The sequence below is a fragment of the Mixophyes fleayi genome, chromosome 4 (assembly GCF_038048845.1).
Source record: "Mixophyes fleayi isolate aMixFle1 chromosome 4, aMixFle1.hap1, whole genome shotgun sequence".
In the NCBI taxonomy this organism is placed as follows: Eukaryota; Metazoa; Chordata; class Amphibia; order Anura; family Limnodynastidae; genus Mixophyes; species Mixophyes fleayi.
Genome location: NC_134405.1, coordinates 86371292 through 86394724, shown reverse-complemented (window position 1 = coordinate 86394724; position 23433 = coordinate 86371292). Strand labels below are relative to the sequence as shown.

General features: G+C 39.6%; 1 long non-coding RNA gene across 3 annotated transcripts in view; it reads right to left on the bottom strand.

Moving 5' to 3' along the window:
- Positions 1-909: 909 nt before the first annotated feature.
- Positions 910-23433, bottom strand: part of LOC142151745 (uncharacterized) — a 27114-nt gene continuing 4590 nt past the window's right edge. Inside the window, exons 2-6 of one of the 3 annotated variants that reach the window (XR_012691238.1) lie at positions 14393-14485; positions 10382-10583; positions 7763-7838; positions 2182-2295; positions 910-974 (exon numbers count right to left, since the gene is read on the bottom strand). This is a non-coding gene — a long non-coding RNA (uncharacterized LOC142151745). The remainder of the gene's footprint in view (positions 975-2181; positions 2296-7762; positions 7839-10381; positions 10584-14392; positions 14486-23433) is intronic. The other 2 variants (XR_012691236.1, XR_012691237.1) reach the window with 2 other exon arrangements.

Sequence of the window (23433 nt, the reverse complement as noted above, 5' to 3'; positions counted from 1 at the left end):
CACACACTGCCATGAACATTATTGGGTATCACTGTCATTTTTAGGGCCCCACATGCTTTGGTATCTTGTATTACGTGATATCGAATGCAATTTGATATTGTGTGGTCAGCATTAAACAGCGATTCAGTCAATATATTTTGATCTTTTCTTGAAAGGGGTAAAGGAATGAGAAAATGCCCTCTACAAGAACCCATACATCTGTGGTTCGGACTTCAAATAAGAAAACGGGTGGCAATTTCTAGCATATCCCTCACCAACTATCTTCAAGTGCACCTAATGTCTATATAATGTCCTCCCCTTAGGATGTAAGCTCGCATGAGCAGGGCCCCTCTCCCCTCCTGTCTCCATACCTACTCTTCTGCTCCGTATTTACTCCATATGTCTGCCCGGAGTTTCTAAAGCATTGGTACTCTGTGTTTATTGTTCTGTAATGTTTCACCCTGTATGGTCTACTGTTTGTACTATGTAAGGCGCTGCGGAAACCTTGTGGCATCCAACAAATAAATGATAATAATAATATATAAAGTGTAAGCAGGCATTTTCTGGGCTCAATCAATATATTCATGCATGATGGGACATCGGAGGAGGCCATCTGTGATGGCTAACTGTCGGCAATAGCCGTCAACACTCATCGCCAGCCGGGGGCTTTGTAAAAGAGAGGCCCTAAATCCTGAGAAAACTCAAATGTTTATAAGGATTTCGGGTTTCTACCCCTTTGACAAATAGACTCCTAATTCACCCTTATTCTGAACATGCTGTCACATGAGGATTTCACAGTTAATGGAATCTATAAAACTCACATGGATCCACACTGATATCTTTAAAATAGTAAGTAAAGATGTGTCTACTTCACTGTTTGTTAAACACAGAAGAAAATTGTAAGAAGAGGATGCTTTGTAATTACCTTCTCAGTCCTGCAGTGGAGGAGGTGAAGACACTGCTCTACCCATGCTACTGGAATATGACAATACCTGCTAAAACAGATTTAAATGTTAACTATAAAAGAAAATGGAAAACAAAGGTAACACATTGTATTAGTCTTTTTGCCCATTGGCATCAATCTTGTATCATGTAGTAGTGTTTTTAACTATAGTACTATGCCCAAAAAGGGGTCTGAAACTATTGTATCCAATTACCCTATTGCCACTCAAAATATTACACATATTTAGGAGTTTTGCTGCAGTGTTGCAGATTTCCAAATTTGTCCCGCTCCTTGCAATGTGTTTAACACATTAAGTGAACACAACCGCATGTCAAATGATGTTTGAGCATACAATTGGAAGCACAAATCAAAATCTCGTGGGCACACAGCATAGCTGCCAAGTGTTCCTGCCTACCAGGGACGGCCTTAATGTATTAATTACTACACAAAACAATTTATTTTATTTTGCAGGTTGGATGCAATTTACTGTGTCTTCTCCACAAATGACAGCTAGGAGAGTAGATGTGTGAAGCATAGGTTGGTATATAACATATATAATGTGCTGTACATAGGTTTGTATGATGTGAGTTTTACATGCTGATCATTTGGGTTGTAGATTATAGAATATTTTGCTATATTATGTGCTTGTCCTTGTTTGATATGATGTCATTTTAACTAGTGCAATGCACAAATGGGTGTGCATGCCCTTTTATAATTGCACTTTATTTCTGTTGTTTGGACTGCCCTGTGTGCCAAGTTATGTTTTACCTATGCTCTATGTACGGCGCTGCGGACCCTTAATAACCCTTAAAAATAATCATATAATTAAAATACAGACATACTGATTATTTAGCATAGCCCAACCACCAATGGAGAATGTGTGTGCATGTGTGACAAGCACAGAAGTTCAACAACAGAGTGTCTAAGAAAATGCATTCAAATCTAGCAAGTTGTGATAACATGTAGGTTATTTTAATGTCATTTTGCAAGAATAAATGTTAACCTGTGGTGACCCATCAATGTGATTTGCAACTGATTGTTGTTATCAGTGGTGTAGCAGTGGCAGGAACCACTGTATGGCCTAGCTGTGTGCTGCAGAAAAGGGCATAGTGATCATCAGCAGCAGCTATTTATATAGCGCCACTAATTCCGCAGCACTGTACAGAGACCTCACTCACATCAGTCCCTGTCCCATTGGAACTTACAGTCTGTCTCCCTAACATACACACTGTGAGAGAGACTAGGGCCAATTAACCTACCAGTATGTTTTTGGAGTGTGGGAGGAAACCGGAACACACGGAGGAAACCCACGCTGAACTCAGTGAACCCAGTGCCGAGAGGCAGAAGTGCTAACCACTAAGCCACAGTGCTGCCTGTAATAATAAGATTAATAATAATAACTTTATCCTATGATGAAGATGGTGACAATGATGATCATATGGATGACGATGATGATGATGATGATTTAATACAATTTTAAAACTTTGTCATTTTGAGAGGGGTCTGTGGGCGCATTTGTGCACAGACCCTGTGGGGGGTATTCAATTGTAAGCGTTAACGCAAAAAAACGAGCGCTCAAAAAATATTACCGTTTATACGGTAATATTGCGGGTGAAAAGCGTTAATACGGTAGTTTACTCGCGGAATTTCAGCTCGCCGCTCAGGGAGTGGCGAGCTGAAATTTCGCGAGTAATTACCGTATTAACGCTAAGATTTTTTGAGCGCTCGTTTTTCCCCGTTAACGCTAACAATTGAATACCCCCCTGTATATCTTACATCCATGCAAGTAATTTGGACAAAGGGCACTTTTTTAAGTACTCTGCTCGTCCTCTCACCCTGTAATATTATGTCTGTAATATTAGATGTAGTCTTTCTGTGTCTGTGTCCTCTGTCGGTCGGATTTGCAGAGTGTGTAACATTAACCTCTTGATATCCAGGCACGTGTGGGACAACAGTTGTTTGACGACATTTTCGGCAATGCAAATTCTTGTCAGAGTTGCCATCACCAGCACTGATACTTTAATTATACCTTCTACAAATGTATGCATTCCTCCAGTGTGCAGTTGTCACAATGCAACATCTCACACTTCCGAAAGCGGAACCAAGTCCTATAATTTCAAACTGTCTTATATACATCATATGTGCATTATTTGGCAATTTCTTAGACAGCTGTTAGCCATTAAATGCTATGTCCTCTAGTTAAATGCTCATTGTAAATAATAAATTCCTGTTTTGCAAGGCCTGCGTGATGTTACATGGCATATGTTATCCTGTTTAGCATTTGTCTACTTTTCTCATATAAAAGATAACTTGCTTGGTAAAGTGCAAGGAAGGCTGATATGTATATAGAAGGGCAGGAAGCTTCAATTCTACATAGGTGTATACACAGAGGTGTACATTGTCAGAACAAACAGAATAAACTATATGTAAATATAATAGTAATGGCATAAATACAATAATAAACAACAGTGAAAGAATAAATTATTTTCTTTAGCACAATCTGACATCAGAATGCACTTAGCTGTCATCACCTTCTATGTCCTCATTGTGACCTCTATATACAAACTTCTATCCACCACTTCAATTCCACTGGTGACAAATGACATTATAGCATACTTGTCTACTTTCGGCAAGTGTAATCCGGGAGAGGGTCATTACTAGAGGGCGGCAGGGGGTGGGAAGTGCCCAAACACGTCATTTTGGCCCCGTCCCCAGTGATGAAAAATGTTGTTTTGTTGTGGAGGGCGAGGCCAAAATGACGCGGTTCACCGCTAATCGCGTCATTTAGGCTAGGCAGTTGGGGGATGCGGGAGACTTGCTTGCTCTCCCGGGTGTCCTTGAGACCGACCCGAATTTCAGGAGTCTCTCGGACATTCCGGGAGAGTTGGCAAGTATGCGTTATAGTAGCATTAATGGGTGAGTGTATTAAAATGACGCAGATTTTTTTTTAAGTTCAGAACTAAAAACACAACTGATTTGTAGTACACCCCTTTCTTGTCGTTGAACTTTGTTCAAGTCCCCACACAGTGCCAGCAACTTGGACAATTCACTTTGTCATGCTCTGCCCAGACAACAACTAGAGTGTAAGCTTGCTAACACAGACTTCTCTTGTTTTTATATTAGAATTTCTATTGTGCCCATGCTGGATGCACTAAAAGTCTGACAGAAATGGCTATCTTTGATGATGAATAAGTGGACCTATTTGTAAGTTGGGCCTGGAATTACAGCTAATGGTATATCTTATAGCATGTTTGTATCAGTGATCTCAAAGGAGCTACATAGTTCAATGCATAGCAGAGAAATGTTAAACCGTTTTCCCATAATTTGTTTAAGTAAATCCAGGATTAAAGATGAGGGAACAAATATTTGTTATACCATTTTCTGCTTTTATCCAATTTCTAGAAAAACAAAAGTCAAAAATACTTTTTCCAAAACGAAAGTCTGAGGTAGCAGCTTGGGCTACAGCTGAAACACAAGGCTTTGGGCCAAGAGGGGAGTTGAGTTACTTTTGTGTGGTACATTAAAATTCATCTATTACGTTCATGCTGTAATTGTACATTATGTTTGGCAAACTAAAGTATGTTGGCCAGACAAGCGGTTTTTCGGCTTATAAGTGAAAACCCAGTAGGTGGGTAAGTGTAGTGCTGGCTAATTCAGTGATTCAGAGAAAGTGTCAGCAGTGAGTTTGATAAATCAATCAATGTGCCAGGAGAAGAGAGGTTTAAACTAAGTATAGGTCTATTTACTAAGGGCCGCATAGTTTTACAAGCTCTTTTTTTTTCCACTGTAAATGTAACCCTTTAAAGACCTGCTTGGGAGTATGCTTTAAAAGAGGAACGGTTCAGGCTCCCTGTCCCAGCACAGATGAGATGCTGCTGGTGTACCTGGGATGCTAGATAAAACATGTATACATATATATATATATATATATATATATATATCAGGCGCGGGCTGGCAAATCTCAGCCCGGGGGCGCACAGGCGACCGCATCACATGACACGCGACGCGGCCGCACCGCAGGTAAATATTAAAGAAAACGTGCATTCACAGGGGTAGGGGGGCGGCCCGCCCCTGATAGATATATATACATATAGTAACATAGTTGATGAGGTTGAAAAAAGACACCAGTCCATCAAGTTCAACCTATTTTGGATCTCCTGCGTTCCTGCACTTATATTTGAAATTGATCCAGAGTAAGCAGCCGCCAATCTGTTTCAATTGTGAAAATCCCCCCAGCCCCAATAATGCAGTCCTATTTTTACCCTATATCCACTACTATCCTTCATTTTAATTAGCGGTCATATCCCTGGATACACTTTTCCGCTAAAAATTTGTCTAACCCTTTCTTAAACATATCTATTGAATCTGTCAACACAACCTTCCCTGGCAATGAATTCCATATCTTGACTGCCCTTACTGTAAAGAACCCCTTCCTTTGCTGGTTGTGAAAATTCCTCTCCTCTAACCTTATATATATACGTATATATATATATATATATATATATATATATATAGTGGCCATTTGGTGTTGCAAATATCTTTATTTTATTTACATATTGATTAAAAATGTATTTTAAGTTTAATAATCATTTACTAACAGCATGTGAAAGTGTAAAGGGCCGCTCTAGCCTCCCAGATCCCCCGCTCAGTCAGACGTGCGTACTGTGGGGTATCTTTGGGTGATCCTACGGTAGCGGTCGCTCCACCTGCAATCACTGTAGTTCTGACACTGGCTGCAACCTATAGCAGCCAACTAGACATGGACCATTAAAGTTTATTCGCTAAGTAACTGCAAACGTGCAGTAATCCATAGCAACCAATCAGCAGCTTCCTTTGATCGTCTCAGTGCAACGTTACAAGCAAATGTCCGATTGGTTGCTATGGGTCACTGCACATTTGCAGTTTTTCATTTTGTTGCTAAATAGCTGCTATAGTCTAATGCTGTCCACATGCTGCAATATCTCAAGTGATAAAAGCAATTACCAATCGGATGAAAGCAATTGGCATTACGAATGTGACCGCAAAACGCATGACGCTCGATGCCATCAAAGTCAATAGGATCATTATTGGGCAATGAATGCTATCGATTTTCCGACATAAGTAACACGCCCCCATGTGGACTGGGTGTAATCTGTCCACCCAGCCCGAGCGCCAAGTTGTTTATCCTCCAATTGGTCCACCCATTTGAGTGACCAAATTAGACAGTGATCCTGTTACTTGGCCAATGTGTGGGTTAATTTGCAATAGATCTATGAAACTAATAGGCTTCTATGGATCACTGCACATGTGTACTTTGTTAGTAAATAACCCTGAGTGGTATTATATCAGGTTGATTCCCTTACTGACCGGGTACTTTGCAGCTGCGTGACCAGGCATATTTTAGCATTTTTGTGCTGGTTAAATGACAATATCAGATGTCAGAGTAAATTTTTGGTAGCGTATCTAAATAGTTAGTATTTTGTTTTTTTAGGTTTATAAAAGAATAGTAAGAAGTGCATGCCTACAAATATGTCTGTAAATATGTTGCCCTATTTCTCCCATTTATCTTGATACCTAATAAGTGTAATTATCTCTAGATTAGGGGAGTTAACACCGACAGTTGACTTTTATTTTATTTTACTGTAACAGCTAACCTTTGTCTTAGACCCAGTAGTTCTGTCTTCTGCACGGGGGTCCTAGCGATCATTTGTAAAGTGAAAGTTGTATATAGTGTATACTGTAATGTATAGTGTAGTGTACCTGTATATAGTGCAGCATTCTATTAAATGCTGTGCAGACATGATCAGCAACTCCAGTCTTCACGCACTCCTAACAGCAAATGTTTTGAGGATTTCTGTATGTGGAAGCAGGTGGGATAATTTCTGACCCAGCCAAGTAGATTAAGTCACCTGTGCATGATTAACGAAATCCTGAAAACATGACCTGTTGGAGGTGCGTGAGGACTGGAGTTAAGAAACACTGCTCTAGTGTCTCAAGGACCGAGTGAATCAGGGCAAAGGAGCGCAGTAGGATCACACGGTGTGTTACCATGTGATGCCTTGGTAATGATCTTCGCTTTTAATTTACTTGCACCTCATAGAGGAGGAGGAAAAGGAGCAAAGTTTTTATTACTGTAATTGCCGTTAATGTGCACATAAACATAGTCGGGAGGTTACTATGTAACCTCGCGGTTAATTGAACCGGCCACTCTGTCTGTCATTGTAAGGTGTGCAGGCACTGATATTAGCGTGCGGTCAACATTGCTATTAAAGCCAGAGCCGTAACTTAGAATTCTAGCGCCTGGGGCGAGGAAGTCAAATGGCGCCGCCCTAGCCCTCAATTTTAACTAAATTCACCTAAAATATTCCTAAATTGCACCCCCCTTCAGCGTTGCGCTCTGGGCGGTCGCCCCTGTCGCTCAGCCCTAGTTACGGCCCTGATTAAAGCCAATACCCGTCTGAGGTAAAAAGGATTTGATCAAACATCAATAGATTAAAAATCACACACAAAAAAAAAATATATATATATATATATATATAAAACCAAAAATGTGAATGCCCAGCCATTGCAAATGTTGTCAATTATACTCCAGTTAATACCACATGAATAATAATTATACACTTACAAAGTACCTTTAAAAGCCCACAAAACACTACCCTCCACCTCATAAATATGCCTCACCAGTAAATATATTGTTCTATCATGACTTTCATGTGTGATCCTAAATTGCATGCTTTGTGGGCAAATATGTCTCTTGAATTGTTGATGGATAGTAAAAGTCAAATATTGTATTGCACAAATCAGGAAAGCAAAAGTTGAGAGATTTGCGCAAAATTTCAAGCTGACAGTATTCAAACTTACTGTTAAAGTCCCTGTCATATGTTCTTAAGGTATTTAGATGCTTGTTGATCACATTCTGGAACCTGGTGCTTTGGATCTGAAGTAAAAAAAAAAAAAAAAAAACAAGAACAAAATTATTATAAGAGTCCGGATGATGTAAGAAATTCTTAAATCCAAAACAAAAAAATATAAAAACAATATATATGTATATATATATATATATATATATATATATATATATTATATATATATATATATATATATATATATATATACAAAATAGATACAAATGGCGCTAAGACAATACACCAGTAAAAAATATATTAATAAAGTCCAAAAGCTTGAACTGGTTCCTTCATGTGTCACACTTCCCCTGTGCGGGCGGCTGCCAATCCTCTGAACCAAGCGGAAAAAATCTAGAAAAGATGAAAGAGGAGGCGCACAATAGTGTAGTACAGTATAATAATGGAGCCAAACAAGAATCCAAGAAAGGAACCTAATCACCAGAGCAAAGTGAGCCAAAACTTTCCACCATGTGGATATCCACAATACCTAGGGTGGATGAAAATAACATATATGGTGAAAAATCACACAGAGCCACGTAGCATTCAGGATAGTCCTATTTAGCAAAGTGCAAAAAATAGGGACACACAAGTCACACTAGTGCAGATATATGCGTACCAGAAACCAAAAGTTTTATGGCTTATCTGAAGGGATATCCTGTAGACTGTAATGATGTATTCAATCTTCAGCCATCATGGGTTAACCGGTTAACCGGTTGGTTACCTCAACGAATAGACAGATGTAGTATCCAAAAAATTCACATTTATTAAAAAAGTAGTAACTTACACATCCAGAAGCAGATGACAAGCCTATCTGATCAGCGATGGTAATAAAACAGCAAATTCTCAACGCGTTTCGTCTGTAAACATGCTTCATCAGGAGCAAACACAGATATCTGTGGCATGATGACACAGTTCAGAAATTGTCTCCTATGTCCATGTATTGATGCCTATGGAGGTGGCCATTTTCATGGAGACCAAGATTTAATCAAAGACAACATGACTTCAGTAAAGGAGACAGAAATTAAAAAGACACTTCAGTCTCTAGAGATTCATTAGCTGCTTTTCTTTAACGCATAGCTGCCTATGGGAGACTCCCGTATTTCTGTGTGGGCTCCTGGGAGAGCAGGGCAACCACCTGGTACTCGCCCCCCGTAATAGTTAAGTGGTGGGGGGGGCTTAATGATGCATCTTGACCCAGCCCCCTGCTGTAATTGGGCAAAATGGTGTCAATCATTTAGAGGGCGGGGCCAAAATGATGTGATTTGTCAAGCCCCGCCCCCGCACACTCACCTCCCCAGGGATCTCCCTGAAGCCAATGAGGAAAAGTTGACAAGTATGGGTAAATTATTATATTTTATAGGTACATCTTTGTTTCAAATTCGTGTTATTATAACAAAGTAAGATGCAATTTACACTTAGAGTCGGACACAAGTCCAAATGGTAAACAGGGTTTTCCCACAGTCCCGAACTCAGCCCATGCTACAAATAGGACTGTACTGACACTAAGAGATCACATTGTGCGCTGTGTATGAGGGTTTGTTTTTTTTGCAAACCCAGAATCCATACATATATTACAGATGAAGGAATGTAGGTGAGCAATAAAGAGGGTAAATGAGGGCTGTGTAGGGTGTTTTTATTTCAATTAAAGTCCTTTTTACAGTGGTGTGTGTTTTATTTACGTTTTTCCTTGGTGCACTATAGGTCCCAGCAGGCCCTGGGTGCCAGAGCATGCTGTCACTTGTGGTTCTCCAAGTACCTGCATGCCTTGGCAGCCATTGGTATACCTGTGCTTGTAGTACTACAAGCGCCAGCATGCCCAAACTATTAAAGGCAGCCAAGGCATGCCAGGACCTGTAGTGCACCTGGGACAACATGCCTGTAGCTGGTTTGGCATTATGACAGTGCGACCCCACGCTGCGGGTTTCCCTGCTATAGTGCCACTAGCCCCAGCTGTCAGAACCTAGGGTAAAATAGTAAAATCAGGGGAGGACCCCACACTTTTTGACCCCCTGAATTTCCTTCTACCAGTCTAGGCTGGCAGCACTAGGGTTGGTTAAACTATTTGGGGGGTGTTGGACAATGGCATTTTTTATAAAATATTTATTTATTTAAGGATTTATCTGCCTTACAGGCAGCTGTGACTGGGAATCCCATGTAAATTACGGAATGCAATTTACACTAACGATTTAAGTGTAAATTGTATCCAACTCTACATCAGGCCCTTATAGTTTATTTAATGAAAAGAGTGAAACTATTACCAACATGAACATGGCATGGTACAACATGGTACAACATGGTACAACGTGGTACAACGTGGTACAACTGTGTATGTTGCCTACACATAATAGCCACATTGGATAGACTCAGAGTACTACACTCTTGGTTAATAACCACATAAAGACAGGTGAATGTCAATAACCAACTGGATTTGTGTACATGCACATAAACAATACAATCATTTTAAATTACATTTTCTTTTAACAGTGCAATATTTTTGGACCCATTCATGCAGTGAAATCACCCTTAGTATTGTCATTTGTGTGGTCAGTATTAGTCACCAGATTCAATTTCTCACCAGCTGCAAAGAATCAGCCTCTTGTGTAACTGATGTGTGCGTTGCACATGTATATTCATGCTGAAGTGGGGGCACCACTGAGCTCCTGATTGTTTCTGACTCCTCACACATATAATGGTGACCCATGATCGTACATTGCCTATCGCATGGTGGCGGGTTTCCGGGGTGGTCATTGGTCTTCTCATAGTCTGTTCACAAGGCCCTAAAACAAAGACATAACAGAGAAAGTTGAAACATGAATCATGATGATAATGGAACAAATGTACAACAAAGAGGTACAACTAGGTAGTCACAGTGCTCAAAATGCACATAGCTCATAGAAAAGGATTGGTCAGTCTATGCGAGAAAAAGCCCTAAAGATTGCAAAAAAAAAAAAATTACATTGAGAGGTGACGACAACTCCATTGTATTAACATATAGCTCATGGCTTCAGTGTTTCTTCCATGGGAGTTAGATGCATATGGCACTGTTCAGGGAGTAACAAAGGAAATGATGTGTAGAACCTTTACTTTTATATATTGTTGCTCTGTTAAAGCCACCCTTATACCTAGATAACATTATAGTGGGGCAGTGTCGGACTGGGGCATGAAGGGCCCACCGGGGGACTGCAACGCTAGGGGCCCACCAGTGGGGGTGTGGCCGGCCATCATAGAGGCGGGACCAGACACTAGAGGGGGAGTGGTCAGCTCACGAAGGACAGCTAGTACCATAGTTTAGTATATAAAGAATGCAGTGTGTATATAGAGTACACAGTCTTGACCTGCCCCTTAGATTGGGTAGAACAGTCACCAAAAATTGGGATTGTTCCAGTAAACCAGGCTTGGCTAACCTGTGGCACTCCAGGTGTTGTGAAACTACAAGCCCCAGCATGCTTTGCCAATATATAGCAGCTTATTGCTGGAAGGGTATGCTGGAACTTGTAGTTTCACAACACTTGGAGTGCCACAGGTTAGCTAAGCTTGCACTAGACTCAGAACATTTGACAGACTGTCCTACCTGTTGTTGTCACTTTTACCACCTGTGGCTTTTGGTTTCTTTAGTTGCGGCTTGTCTGTATCCTGGAATGTTGAGGGTCCTATTTGGAAAAAATAATGGATACATTTAGAAAACACCAACCATCCCCGCTATTAAATCAACAGCACCCACATTTAATAAATAGGCCTCTCTCCAGCCCAACATTAAAGTAATAGTACTCACATTTGTTAAATAGATCTATTTCCCTCCAACCGACCCCAACATTAAATTAATACTATTCCCATTTAATAAATAAACCTATTACCCTCCCTCCAAACAGCCCCAGCAAGAAATTAATAGCATTTACGTTTAATACATCCATTTCCCACATTAAATATTAATATTCACATTTAATAGATAGCCCTCCTCCCCACACTCAGCCCTGCATTCAATTATAGACCCAAACCACCCCAGCATTAAATTAAAGGTCCCATCAACCCCTCCCTATAGTGTTCTCTGTACAGCCCCCCTCCCTATAGTTTAGCAAAGGCAGCCCCCTCTAATTATAGTTTAGCATAGGCAGCCCCCCCTCACTATAGTTTAGTATAGATAGGCAGCCTCCCTATGCCACATAGTAGTGCCCCTAAAACAATAATATGCCACACAGTAGTGCCCCAAACAATGTTACTCTACACAGTAGTGCTCCAAACAATATTATGCCACACAGTAGTACCCGAAATTCACATGTGCCACGTAATACTGTCCCCAATTCATATTATGCCCACAATAGTGTCCCCAATTCAAATTATACCCTCAATAGTGCCCCCCAATTCACATATGCCATGGAATAGTGCTCTCTCAATTCGCGCACACACTAATATATATATATATATATATATATATATATATATATATATATATATATATTTATTCTCTGCAGTAAGCCTCTGCTTACCCAGTAGCTAGAGAACAGATGGAGGATATATATATAAGATAATTCTGTGTCAAGTGAAAGTCCTGGAATTTGGAGGAAATTAAAAGACATATCCAATAATATTAAATAAAAATAAGAAAATCTACTTACCCATATTTTGATTGATGCAGCCTCTGCTCCTTAGTCCTTCAGCGGCGGCGGGAGCATAAGACAGTCAGCTGACAGGAGGAGGAGGGGGCAGGTCACATGATCGCAGCTGCGATCGCATTTGAAAGATGACTGCAGCCAGTCATCTGTAGCAGCAGGGACGCCGATCACCAGGTGAGCTGACCCCCCCCTTTGATCCAGAACGTGGCTGCCGGCTGGATGACAGGATACGTATGTTCAGCAGCCATTCATTAATTCCTGGTTTAAGCTAAATATTCTACGAGTATTCCCTTTATTATTCCGCTCACGCTCAGACAGTTTGTGTGTAACACACTTACTGACAAGAAGTCTGATGTGCGTAGGGGGAACTGTTCCCTGTGGTCAAACCTTATCTGGAAATATCTGACAAGAATCCCTGGTCCTGGTCTCCCAGCAGGCACACGCTCCTCTGTCTAACACACTGGCAGGATCTGGGCACACATACTGCGTGTATTACGGGTGATATCAGGATGGTGATTGGGGAACTCTCCACACCAGGCCGGCAGTGAGAATGATTACAAAGGTTTATAACAAGCAGACGAGATGAACTCTGTACACATAGCAGCATGGACGCCGGGGAGGGCAGCAGGGATACCGAACATGTGAGCTGAATGGGCTCCGCCCACTTCTAGAAGGGGGTGTGGCCGTAAGGCAGAGGGGCCTACCGGTGATTTTTCCGGTAGTCCTGTGGGCCAGTCCGACACTGTAGTGGGGTAATGAAAAGCAGGGCACAAGTATTTGAAGTACACAAATACTAATTTTGTGTTTATATATAGGTGCATTAATGCTGACTATGACCCTGACCAATGTTGATGTGCAAATGTCAGATGCAGATGATCCTCTCCAAGGAGCCTATTTACTAAAATGTGTTGATAAGCAACAATAAAAAAAACACTTATTGCTACAATCTTTCAAAACAATATCACTGTGATACTCAGCTGCCATGGTGATACCAGTGTAAAGGTTAACTTACTGTGTCGCCAGACCAGTGTCAGGGGATGTACACATGCTGGGCACTGCATATGATACCTACTCAGCGTTTAAAAGTGGGTGCGGCATATTGAATGACAACATTACCTTGTAAGCTAACCACATGCTGCAATCATGTTGGACCTCCAAGCAATTTAGCCAGATATGGAGAGGCAAATTGCATGGATCTCATAGCACTACAATGGTCCAATCCAATCTGATTTTAATGAAACTTACCTAGCTGATGACCTTTATACAAGCCAATAGGGTCATATACTCTCTGGTTTTCCATTCCGATAAATCAGATGAAATGTGATCAGATCCAAAGCCATCAGTTTTTGAATATTTTCAGTGAGATAATACATTATGCTATAGTCAGCCAATTTGGCAAAAATTACCGGATTGGTTGACCAAACAACATATGAGAGGCCTACATAAGAGCTAAAACATGTACTGGTTGTAGATTGTGTATTTTAAATGCACAAGGTAGATAGAGCTAATATAGCAAAACATTTATATTTTAGGTAAGCAGGTATGTACTGGGCCAGACATTGAAGGGGTCACTCCAAGCCACGCTCAAACCCAGCTCGACCACTAACATCACACCCACCACCTACAAGATCTGCTCTATTCCAAAACAATACCCAGCACTGCAGCACACTCATTACATCTTAACCAACATGACACTGCTGTCTGAACCCTACATACAGTACATTTGTTTTTTGCTCAGGAGCTGCCGAATCCAATTGCTGCCTGTATAAATCAAAATGCAGTCAGAAGAAAGAGGCCCTTAGAGGAAGATGCTTTCTCTTTTTGTCCCGAGGATCCTATGCTATTGGGCCTCACAAGAGGTACGCAGGCCGTAATAGTTATAACAGTGATGTAGTAGTTACCTACCCCCTTCTATGGCTGATAGAAGGTTATATCTAGTTGAAACAAGTAGCTGAGAATAAGAAGCTTCTACATACCTTTAAACATCACCCATTCACTCATGAGACAATTGTATACCCAGTCTTTTTTTGGGGGGGGGGGGGGATCAGTTCATTTCCAACTGCAGTAAACTAGAAAAAAAAGCACATTTAACCACCACTTATTAAAGTATAACTCAGTGGATCCCAAGCTTTCTCAGTTCAAGGCACCCTTAGGGTCTCTATAATGATTCCAGGGCACCTGTAATCTAAAATAATTACCTAGTAGTCCCCGCCTTGCTTACAACAGGTCCAGGCCGTGGCACCCTTGTGAGATCTCCGCAGCCCCCCAGGAAGCCTCGGCACACAGTTTGGGAACCACTGGTATAACTCCACGAAAAACAAAATGTTTTTGTGCAGAGCTGAAGGAGTTAAAATGTAAAGGAGTGTCATCAGACAGATCCACTGGGGTTAGACCTAGGCCCCTCTGCTCTCTACTCTTACTACCCACTCAGCTTATGGGAATCTGGCCAAGCATAGAGAGGACTGTGGCTTGGGACAGTTACTGTTTACAGAGACCAAGCAAATCTGGAAAACTGTGACTACAATGTAAGTATGCAATTGTCTAAATAAGTCTCTTCTGCATGAACCCTAAGAAGATAAAAATACACCGTTAGGTTAAAGTTGAAATAAGTTTCATCACACAGACAGCTGATATCACCTAATGACCCATCAATATCATCCATACATACTATTTTGCTGATACAATACTACTATGAGAATCACGCAATGGGTTACATTAACTTACCCAATTGAGGAGAGGGGATCTGTTTGCAAGGTCACTGTATACAAACTAAAGGTAACATTAATCTTGTCTGGGGCTGAGCTGTTGGTTTGACTTAAAGCATCTGTCCACACACGAGGATCTTAACCCTTCGTGTTTGCTCTGCCTGGAGAGCAATCACTTCTCACTTCAAACCAGAGTTACAGTTTAATCCGTCAGACTGAGATAACACAGAGACAAATGACATTAAACTGCAATATCTGTGCCCTGCGCTGTAGCATTTCTGAGCCAAGCTGCAGGGCAGCGTTGCTGCCGCCTACGGTGGAGGAATAAGAGTCCTTGCGGTAGTTAAAGGGTTAAGAAAGCATGTACAGACAATTCTTTAAGACCTTCCCTCATTATCAGCTGGGTCAGAATAATATCTGTTGTGATAAGAAATGATGTATTGATGTATAAGCAGTGTCACCCAACCTAAAGACACATAATCCATCATTACACACAGTCTCTTTTACTCCATAGCCGCAGCCCTCTGGAATATTTTGCACTTTAATAATGAATGTGGAATAAACTTGTTGTGTGTTTTGTCTGGCTAGGCCAGATTGGTCTTAGTTGAAAATGTAACATCTGGAGGCACATTTACAGATGGACGCACTTGCATCAAAAGCGCAAGAGTAATATATACATTGCGCAACAAAAGAGCAATTATGGGTTTAATTTTAGCTGCACATAAAGAGCGTCAAGATACGCTTTAAGCATATTGTAAGGCAGCAGCATGAGCAAGACCAGGCTCATCATGATGATGATGTTGATGAATGGCGTATTTGTTTTAAAAAGTAGCTTTAAATAAGTATAAATATATATATTTTTATTTATTTTTTATTTTATTTTTGAAACAGTGCTGCAGTCAGCACTAAGATATGACAAACTGGGCTGTTAACTCGATAACAAGGATACCCGCAGCGTGAAGTCCCCCTTTTATAATATCAGCATAAGGCTGAATTCCCAAGGGAAAGTGGGCCCGACAAAAAAAAAATTCAACTAACAAATTGATGGACTGTATTCTCATGAATGTTGTTTCAGCTTGTAAAATGGAGACGGTGAGAGTGTGAGACAGAGTAGAAATGGATTGGTGGGCGTAAAGGAAAGAAAGGGGTGGGCAGATGTGAGTGGATGAGTGGGCACGAGAATGAAATATATTGAAAGAAAAAGTGGAAAAGTGCCCTAAATGGGCAAGAAATCGACCTGGGTGATTAAGTGAAATAATCATTTAACATGCACTTATTGAAGTATAACTCAGTGGATCCCAAGCTTTCTCAGTTCGAGGCATCATCATCATTACCATTTATTTATATAGCGCCACTAATTCCATAGCGCTGTACAGAGAACTCACTCACATCAGTCCCTGCCCCATTGGAGCTTACAGTCTAAATTCCTTAACATACACACACACACACACACAGACTAGGGTCAATTTTGATAGCAACCAATTAACCTACTAGTATGTTTTTTGGAGTGTGGGAGGAAACCGGAGCAACCGGAGGAAACCCACGCAAACACAGGGAGAACATATAAACTCCACACAGATAAGGCTATGGTCGGGAATTGAACTCATGACCCCAGTGCTGTAAGGCAGAAGTGCTAACCACTTAGCCACCGTGCTGTCCAACATGATGGCTAATTTACTTAAATAACAGAAAGCATGATAATGAAAAGATATACAGGACCACAGAAAAGTGAGGGTACAATGCAAAGACTTAAACGAGCCATTCATGAGATAATTAGAACAAAACAGGATACAGCAGTAGGAGAGATTCAGAGATAAGCTCTAAACTTTTCCAGTTGTCATGTATTTCTATGGACCCTATTAATAATCTGTACACGATATACAAGGCCTTTGCTGTAGTCTGCATATAGGTTAGTGTCCTAAAACTTTTCCCTGTGCCTAAATAAGAGTTATAGATTAGCAAGTTCAGTTGTCAGCGGTACTGGACAGGAAAAGTTTGCAGCGCATCTCGAGTTATCTCTTAATTAGCCAATTAATCCAGACAGCATTACCACAGGCTTATCGTTGGAGGACTGGAATTAAAGAACTTTGCTGTACAGTATATATAGTCATGACACGTAAATAAAGATTATTTGTGTAATGTAAGAAAATAGTTAATTTAGTGTAATGTGTGCCTTTATTAATTTGAAGATCTGTATAAACAAATGAGATGATAAAATAGGGAAAATGTTGCATTTTAGAAATGTAATAACACTGTAAACCAACATTGGACTTTGATTCGGACCTGTGGTAATAGGTTTAATAGTACAATTTAGCCAGCAGGTTATGGAATACAAGCTTTTGATCTATATCACTACAAGGTTGCCTTGATCTATCCACTAGGTGATGCAAAAACGTAATGCTTCATTATTGGTGAAACCAGCAAAGCATTTTGCTATGTATTAGTGCTGGGGCACTCTTCCATTGGAGTTTATAGGTGGCATTTAACTGAACAGAGAATATACAATGGGGATTACTTAATAACACGGGGAAATGTGCACACAATGGCATCCAATCAGATTGACATTTTTTGAGTGCAGTGTAGAAAATGTAAATATATCACCTTACTGCTCTTTGCTATCTGTCTGGGTGTCCTATGGGCCACTGGGAAAATGCTACACTCCAAAAAGGTCTCTAACAACTTTGAGCACATTGTGCTATAGCTTTAAATAAACCCTACTGAGGGCTATTTACTAAGAACCTGCAAATATAAAGTGAGCCACAGCGACCAAATAGCAGTCAGCTGGAGATTATAAAACGTTTATATTGATAGTAAATAAGGATCAAGTGTAAAAATAACCATTAACTATATGTTGCCTTTCTAGAAATATATAGTAAATGTAAACTAACAATGTAAACTTAATGGGAACTTATAGTGCAGTAAATTGTAAATATTAACTTCTGTGCAGTATTCAGCAACAATATACACTTAGGGCCTCGAGTAGAGTTGGGTATAAGACTATTTACGTAGCGTAAAATAAGAATTTCACTACTGCACATGCCCACAAAAAGGCTAACGCTTGCACCTGTACGCAGAGGCAGTCAGGTCTTACGAGTAAGACTCCTTATGCTTATAGAGTCGGATTGGTGGAGAGAAAGGCCATGCAAGCGTAAGCCAAGTACAGTAAGGGCATGTTCGAGTAAATGCAACCAATGTAGACGCAGACGTTGATATGCTTCTCAGGAAACATGTCTGTTGTGAGTGAACTACCTGGTGAAAGATGAACTGATAACGATCAGAGTCAGCTGAGAAGCTGCATATTACGTAGAAAGTGTCTTTTTTTAGGACGCAATTTACGACTGCAAATTTAGCCGGAGGTTGCGTCCAACTCCACATAAGACCCTATGGGCCTGATTTTCAGTTAGGAGCAAAGAAAAGGAGCAAATTTGCACCTGAACAAACCATGTTACAAGGGGTACAAATTAACTTATTTGTTTTTGCACGCAAGGAAAATACTGCCTGTTTTTTCATGTAGGACACAAATACTTGATAGCCTTATTTTAACACGGAAATTAAAGTTGATCTAGGACATGCCCTACCCCAATTATAAACCTGTCCCTACATTTTACATTTACCTTCCCCTCTAATGCAACATGGTTTTGCCAATGTGCAATTTTGCTCTTTTTCTTCGCTTTGCTCCAAACTCAAAATCAGAGCCTACATGAGCAAAGTCAATGTTTTAGAAAAACCAGAGAGAGCAGTAGAATGATTACGTATATTATACAGATTGAAACTAGAAAGAATTGCATTAAATGATTACTTGTCACATGACCATTTAGTTAGTGGCTTCAGTTTTAACACACAGTAATTCACTTACATGTCTTCAATTACATCCCTACTAAATACTTCTCAAATCTAATACTGTTTTCTTAAGCAATGTGGAATTCTAGATTGCAGATAAGTGCTTAGTTTGATGTAGTGTCTAATGATAGGTATGGGGAGGATCATCAGTAATTCAGCTGGAGCTGTTAGGAATGTAAAGCAAATCTGAGCTTTCCCATCCCTGACACCTCCTATTAATCTTCCTCAGACACTTTTCAATAGGTGTCTCCATCTGTGTCCAGTGTCTAAATACCGACACCAGCACAGCCTCTCAGACACCTTCCTCCCAGGTTCTCCAAGCAGAAACCTTCTGATGGGTGGATGTATATTAAAGTTAAAATAAAATAAAGTGTATAGAGGAGACTTGCTCTCCGGCACAACATGGGTTAACTGATTAGCTGATGGGGCATAACTTTACTGCATGTGACTTGTCACATAAAAGGCATGGGGCCTGATGTAGAGTCCAACACAAGTCCAACTGAGCAGTGCAAATAGCACTTGTGGACCAAGGATCCATCTCTGTTTGCACTCCAACTGAGACGGATCTCTCGCTCGCACCTCTCTGCGCCTAGAGAAGGGAAGGTAGGGGGCGAGCCTAGCAATGTAAATGCATGTTCACGCACTTTACATGCTATGCTGAGTTGAAAACAGCCGCAGGTAGGTCTCTAGGAGACGTATCTTTTGTGGATGCAACAACCATGCTGTGTTAAAAAAAGGAGTAAAAAAATAATAATTACTTATAAACAAAAATGGTGTGCAACCCCTTTTTTTAACATTAATTAATTTATTCATTTATCTGCTTTACAGGAACACTCTGACCGATACACTTAAGTGTATCATGCACACCGGCCCATAAGGCAGATAAAGAGGTGTGTTTGTGCAATGTGCATAGTATTCTAAGTGCAACTTGGAATCCTGTGCAAATTACAGGATGCTATTTACACTTACAATTTCAATGTAAATCGCATCCAACTCTACATCAGGCCCATAATGTATATATGTGTAAATGAAAATCAATATATTCACTAAGCTAACTAATATTATATAAACAATGTCTGTGGAACCACATGTAAATGTACAGTGTAGCAGAGCCTACTGATCGCCTACAGTCACAACAAGTTATTCTAAAATATATATATATATATATATATATATATATATATATATATATATACATATATAGAATTGCGTGTATATAACTTACAAGTTTTAAATATTTTTATAACACATACATCTGTCTTTTTTAAGTTACTGCAGAGGCCCTGTGATTAACAGAAGTTCTAAGTAATCCTTTTTAAGGTAGAATAGTTAAATGTGCAATTTAATATCCAGGACAAATGAAGTCCTTCTGTGTCAGGAGTAGTCTGCACTGAATCACTTAACAGACAATTATTTATTGAAAAGGTGCAGGATCCGATATCATTTTTTCACTAACTGTCTATGCCTTTATTCCGAATAATGAGATAAAATACTCAGATTGTGCTGCAACATTGCACACTCCTTGTCTACTGCTATTATCGTCTGCCTGGTGCATATATGGAAAGGATTTTTATTTTGTGTCGTTTTTTTTTTAATTCAGGGGAGGAAACAGAGATAGAAAAAGACTGGCATTCATTCTAAGGAGAAATCATTGAAACAAATTAATCCTGTGCCGTTTAAATTGACATGGTAATCCATCACCAGGACGGCGAACTCTGAAAGCAATCTTGGTAGTGTAGCATTTTTCCAGTGGCCCTGGGGCACCCAGACAGATAGCGAGAAGCGAGGGAGAGATATACAAACTTGCCAGTAAATAGGAACTAATGCAATATTATATATATATATATATATATATATATATATATATATATATATATATATATATATATATGTGTGTGTGTGTGTGTGTGTGTGTGTGTGTGTGTGTGGTCCTATATGTGACATTACTTTTATCAACATTGACTGGTTCGCTTTACACTCGCAAACATGTGCATTTGTTTACAAACATATTTTCATATAACTGACGATGACGCCTAAGTTATGTAGTAATTCACTACATAAATGGTAAATAATTAATGTACGAATTAATCGCTTGGACTATAAAAGGTATGTGCTGAAATCATCTGACTAGCAATACTTGGCAGAGGAGGAAATTGCAGCGAATTTTTCGAACAGTGATTAGGCTAAGTGAGTTTGTTTTATATTCTGTGTCTACGTTTTGTAAATGAGTAAAATTAATAGTTTACACTAATCTTTACAAAAAGGAAGATTTATTACAGGTAAATATATATGTGTGTATATATATATATATATATATATATATATATATATATATATATATATATATATATATATATGCCTTCCAGGTTCCACGGTTATCTTTTGTAGTCTACAGTATCAGGATGATTTAGTATGGAGAGCACCTGATTGACAGGAGGTATACAGTTAGTGCATATGGCTAATGCATTGACCAGGGACATACAGAAGTTTTCCACTGAATGCTATAATAAGAGAACAATTCCCTAAGTCTAGTTGTTATATGACAGCATGTGTTAATATAGACACTCATATAAACGAAATCGATGGACATCTTTGTAACTAGTGTCATTTCCATGAGAATGAATGCGGGATCGCAGTGATGTAACTGTTCCTATGTTCTGTGACACCTGCGCATTCCTTTCACTATTTACATAATGCTGTACTATAGGATGTACAAGCATCGGAGCCAGAGGCCAGGAGTAATGATATGCAGGCACAGACCCCTATGTGACAAGAAGTAAAATCAGATTGGTTTATTTTTTAGTTTGTTTCTTTGTTAGTTTCAGGCGGGTGTGGGATAATATGGATAAGGTGAAATGTTTCATAGTTTGTTTTTAAATAACATTAGCTGTGTAAGTTTTAGGATTGACTTTACTTATTCCTTAGAAAAATGAAATATTTTCATAATTCGATCACCCTAGAAGCTATTACTATCTATTTATTTATCTATCTATCTATCTGTTGAAGCTAATGATACATTATATTAATAGCCTTTTGTAATAGTATTTGAATCTAAATACTATAAAGCAGCGTTTGTATCTAAACAGTTCCTTTATTCTAAATGCTTGCCTGCATTCCTGAACCCGCTCTGGACATACGAGACACCTTGCACCAGATGTACTAACAAGGTCTATCTGAAAAGTGAAGAAAAAGTGTTTCAAAACTAGAATTTAACCCGTTTGATTTCAGCATCAATCTTACTGACCAAGGAAGGGTTAAAAGAAGAGAATGCCCTGCAATGACACCTGAAATCACAGTATGATCCTAAATCTACTATGGAACTCGCTTCCACACAGAGGAAAACCTACTAATCAGATTATGTTGTCTTGTATTTCCTGTTGCACAAATAGTTTTAAAATGTTTCTGCCTCAACAGCCCCATGTGACAAACATACATGTCGTGTGCTGATATGTGTGTACTCACCAATATGTGTTTGTGTGTGCAGTAACTTATATAGTTATATATGCCACTGTACGCTGCGTGTACTGTATATATCACGTCCTCAGCTAATTGAGATAGAGGGGTTCATTAAGAGTCCAGTCTTTTAGTGAAAGGAGGGACAGTATTTGCAGATGTTTGTAACCTCAATGTTTACAGCTGCTTAATGAAGAAGCAAGGTGATGCTGAAATACCTCCTCTATAAACATGTCCTATCTCACTCACTTACAAAGCACATGGTAAATGAAATGGACCCCAATTCTACCCTTGCAGGTATATCACATAAGTGACATGTACCACTGAGAAGAGGAAGTTAACCCCCAACAGTTCCAGAATACCTGTGAGCAGTCATGTTGACTTGTTGTATAACTGCATTCTGCAGTCACTGCTACGTGGTGGTAATATCCAGTGCAGGAATGGTTAATGGAAACTCGAGTATTTCAGTAGCAACATTATGCAGATCTGCTGCACTCTGCCCTCATCGTCACCAAAGCAGAATTAGATCAATAAATCACAAATGTCGGATCAGATATAGGAAACTTTCACTACAGCAACTTTATTGAATCACTGCATGATGTTTCCCCTAAACAAACATGTCAATTACGTGTTGCTCTGTTTAATATTTCAGAAACTGGGTTAACACTAGAAAACGTATCTTTAGGTGTCCGAAATATAAAACAATGACGATGAGTATAAACTCTTAGAAAAGAGTAAGCATAGCTCAACTATCTGTGGGTGTGGTGTGTTCCAAAACTTAACAGGTTGTTGTTGCTGTAAAGGTTTAATCCATTTCAGTTCAACCCTATTATATACTAAAATGTAACGATACCTGTTTTATATGACTGTCCAACAGTGTATACAGACATATATTTACTGCACAATCTCATATGCACTCTTATTTATTTTCCTGCATAAGCTTATTTACAGTATTTTTTTTAATTCTGCTAATTGTGTTGCACCGACATTATTTTGGGTCTGACTGAAAACTATTTTCC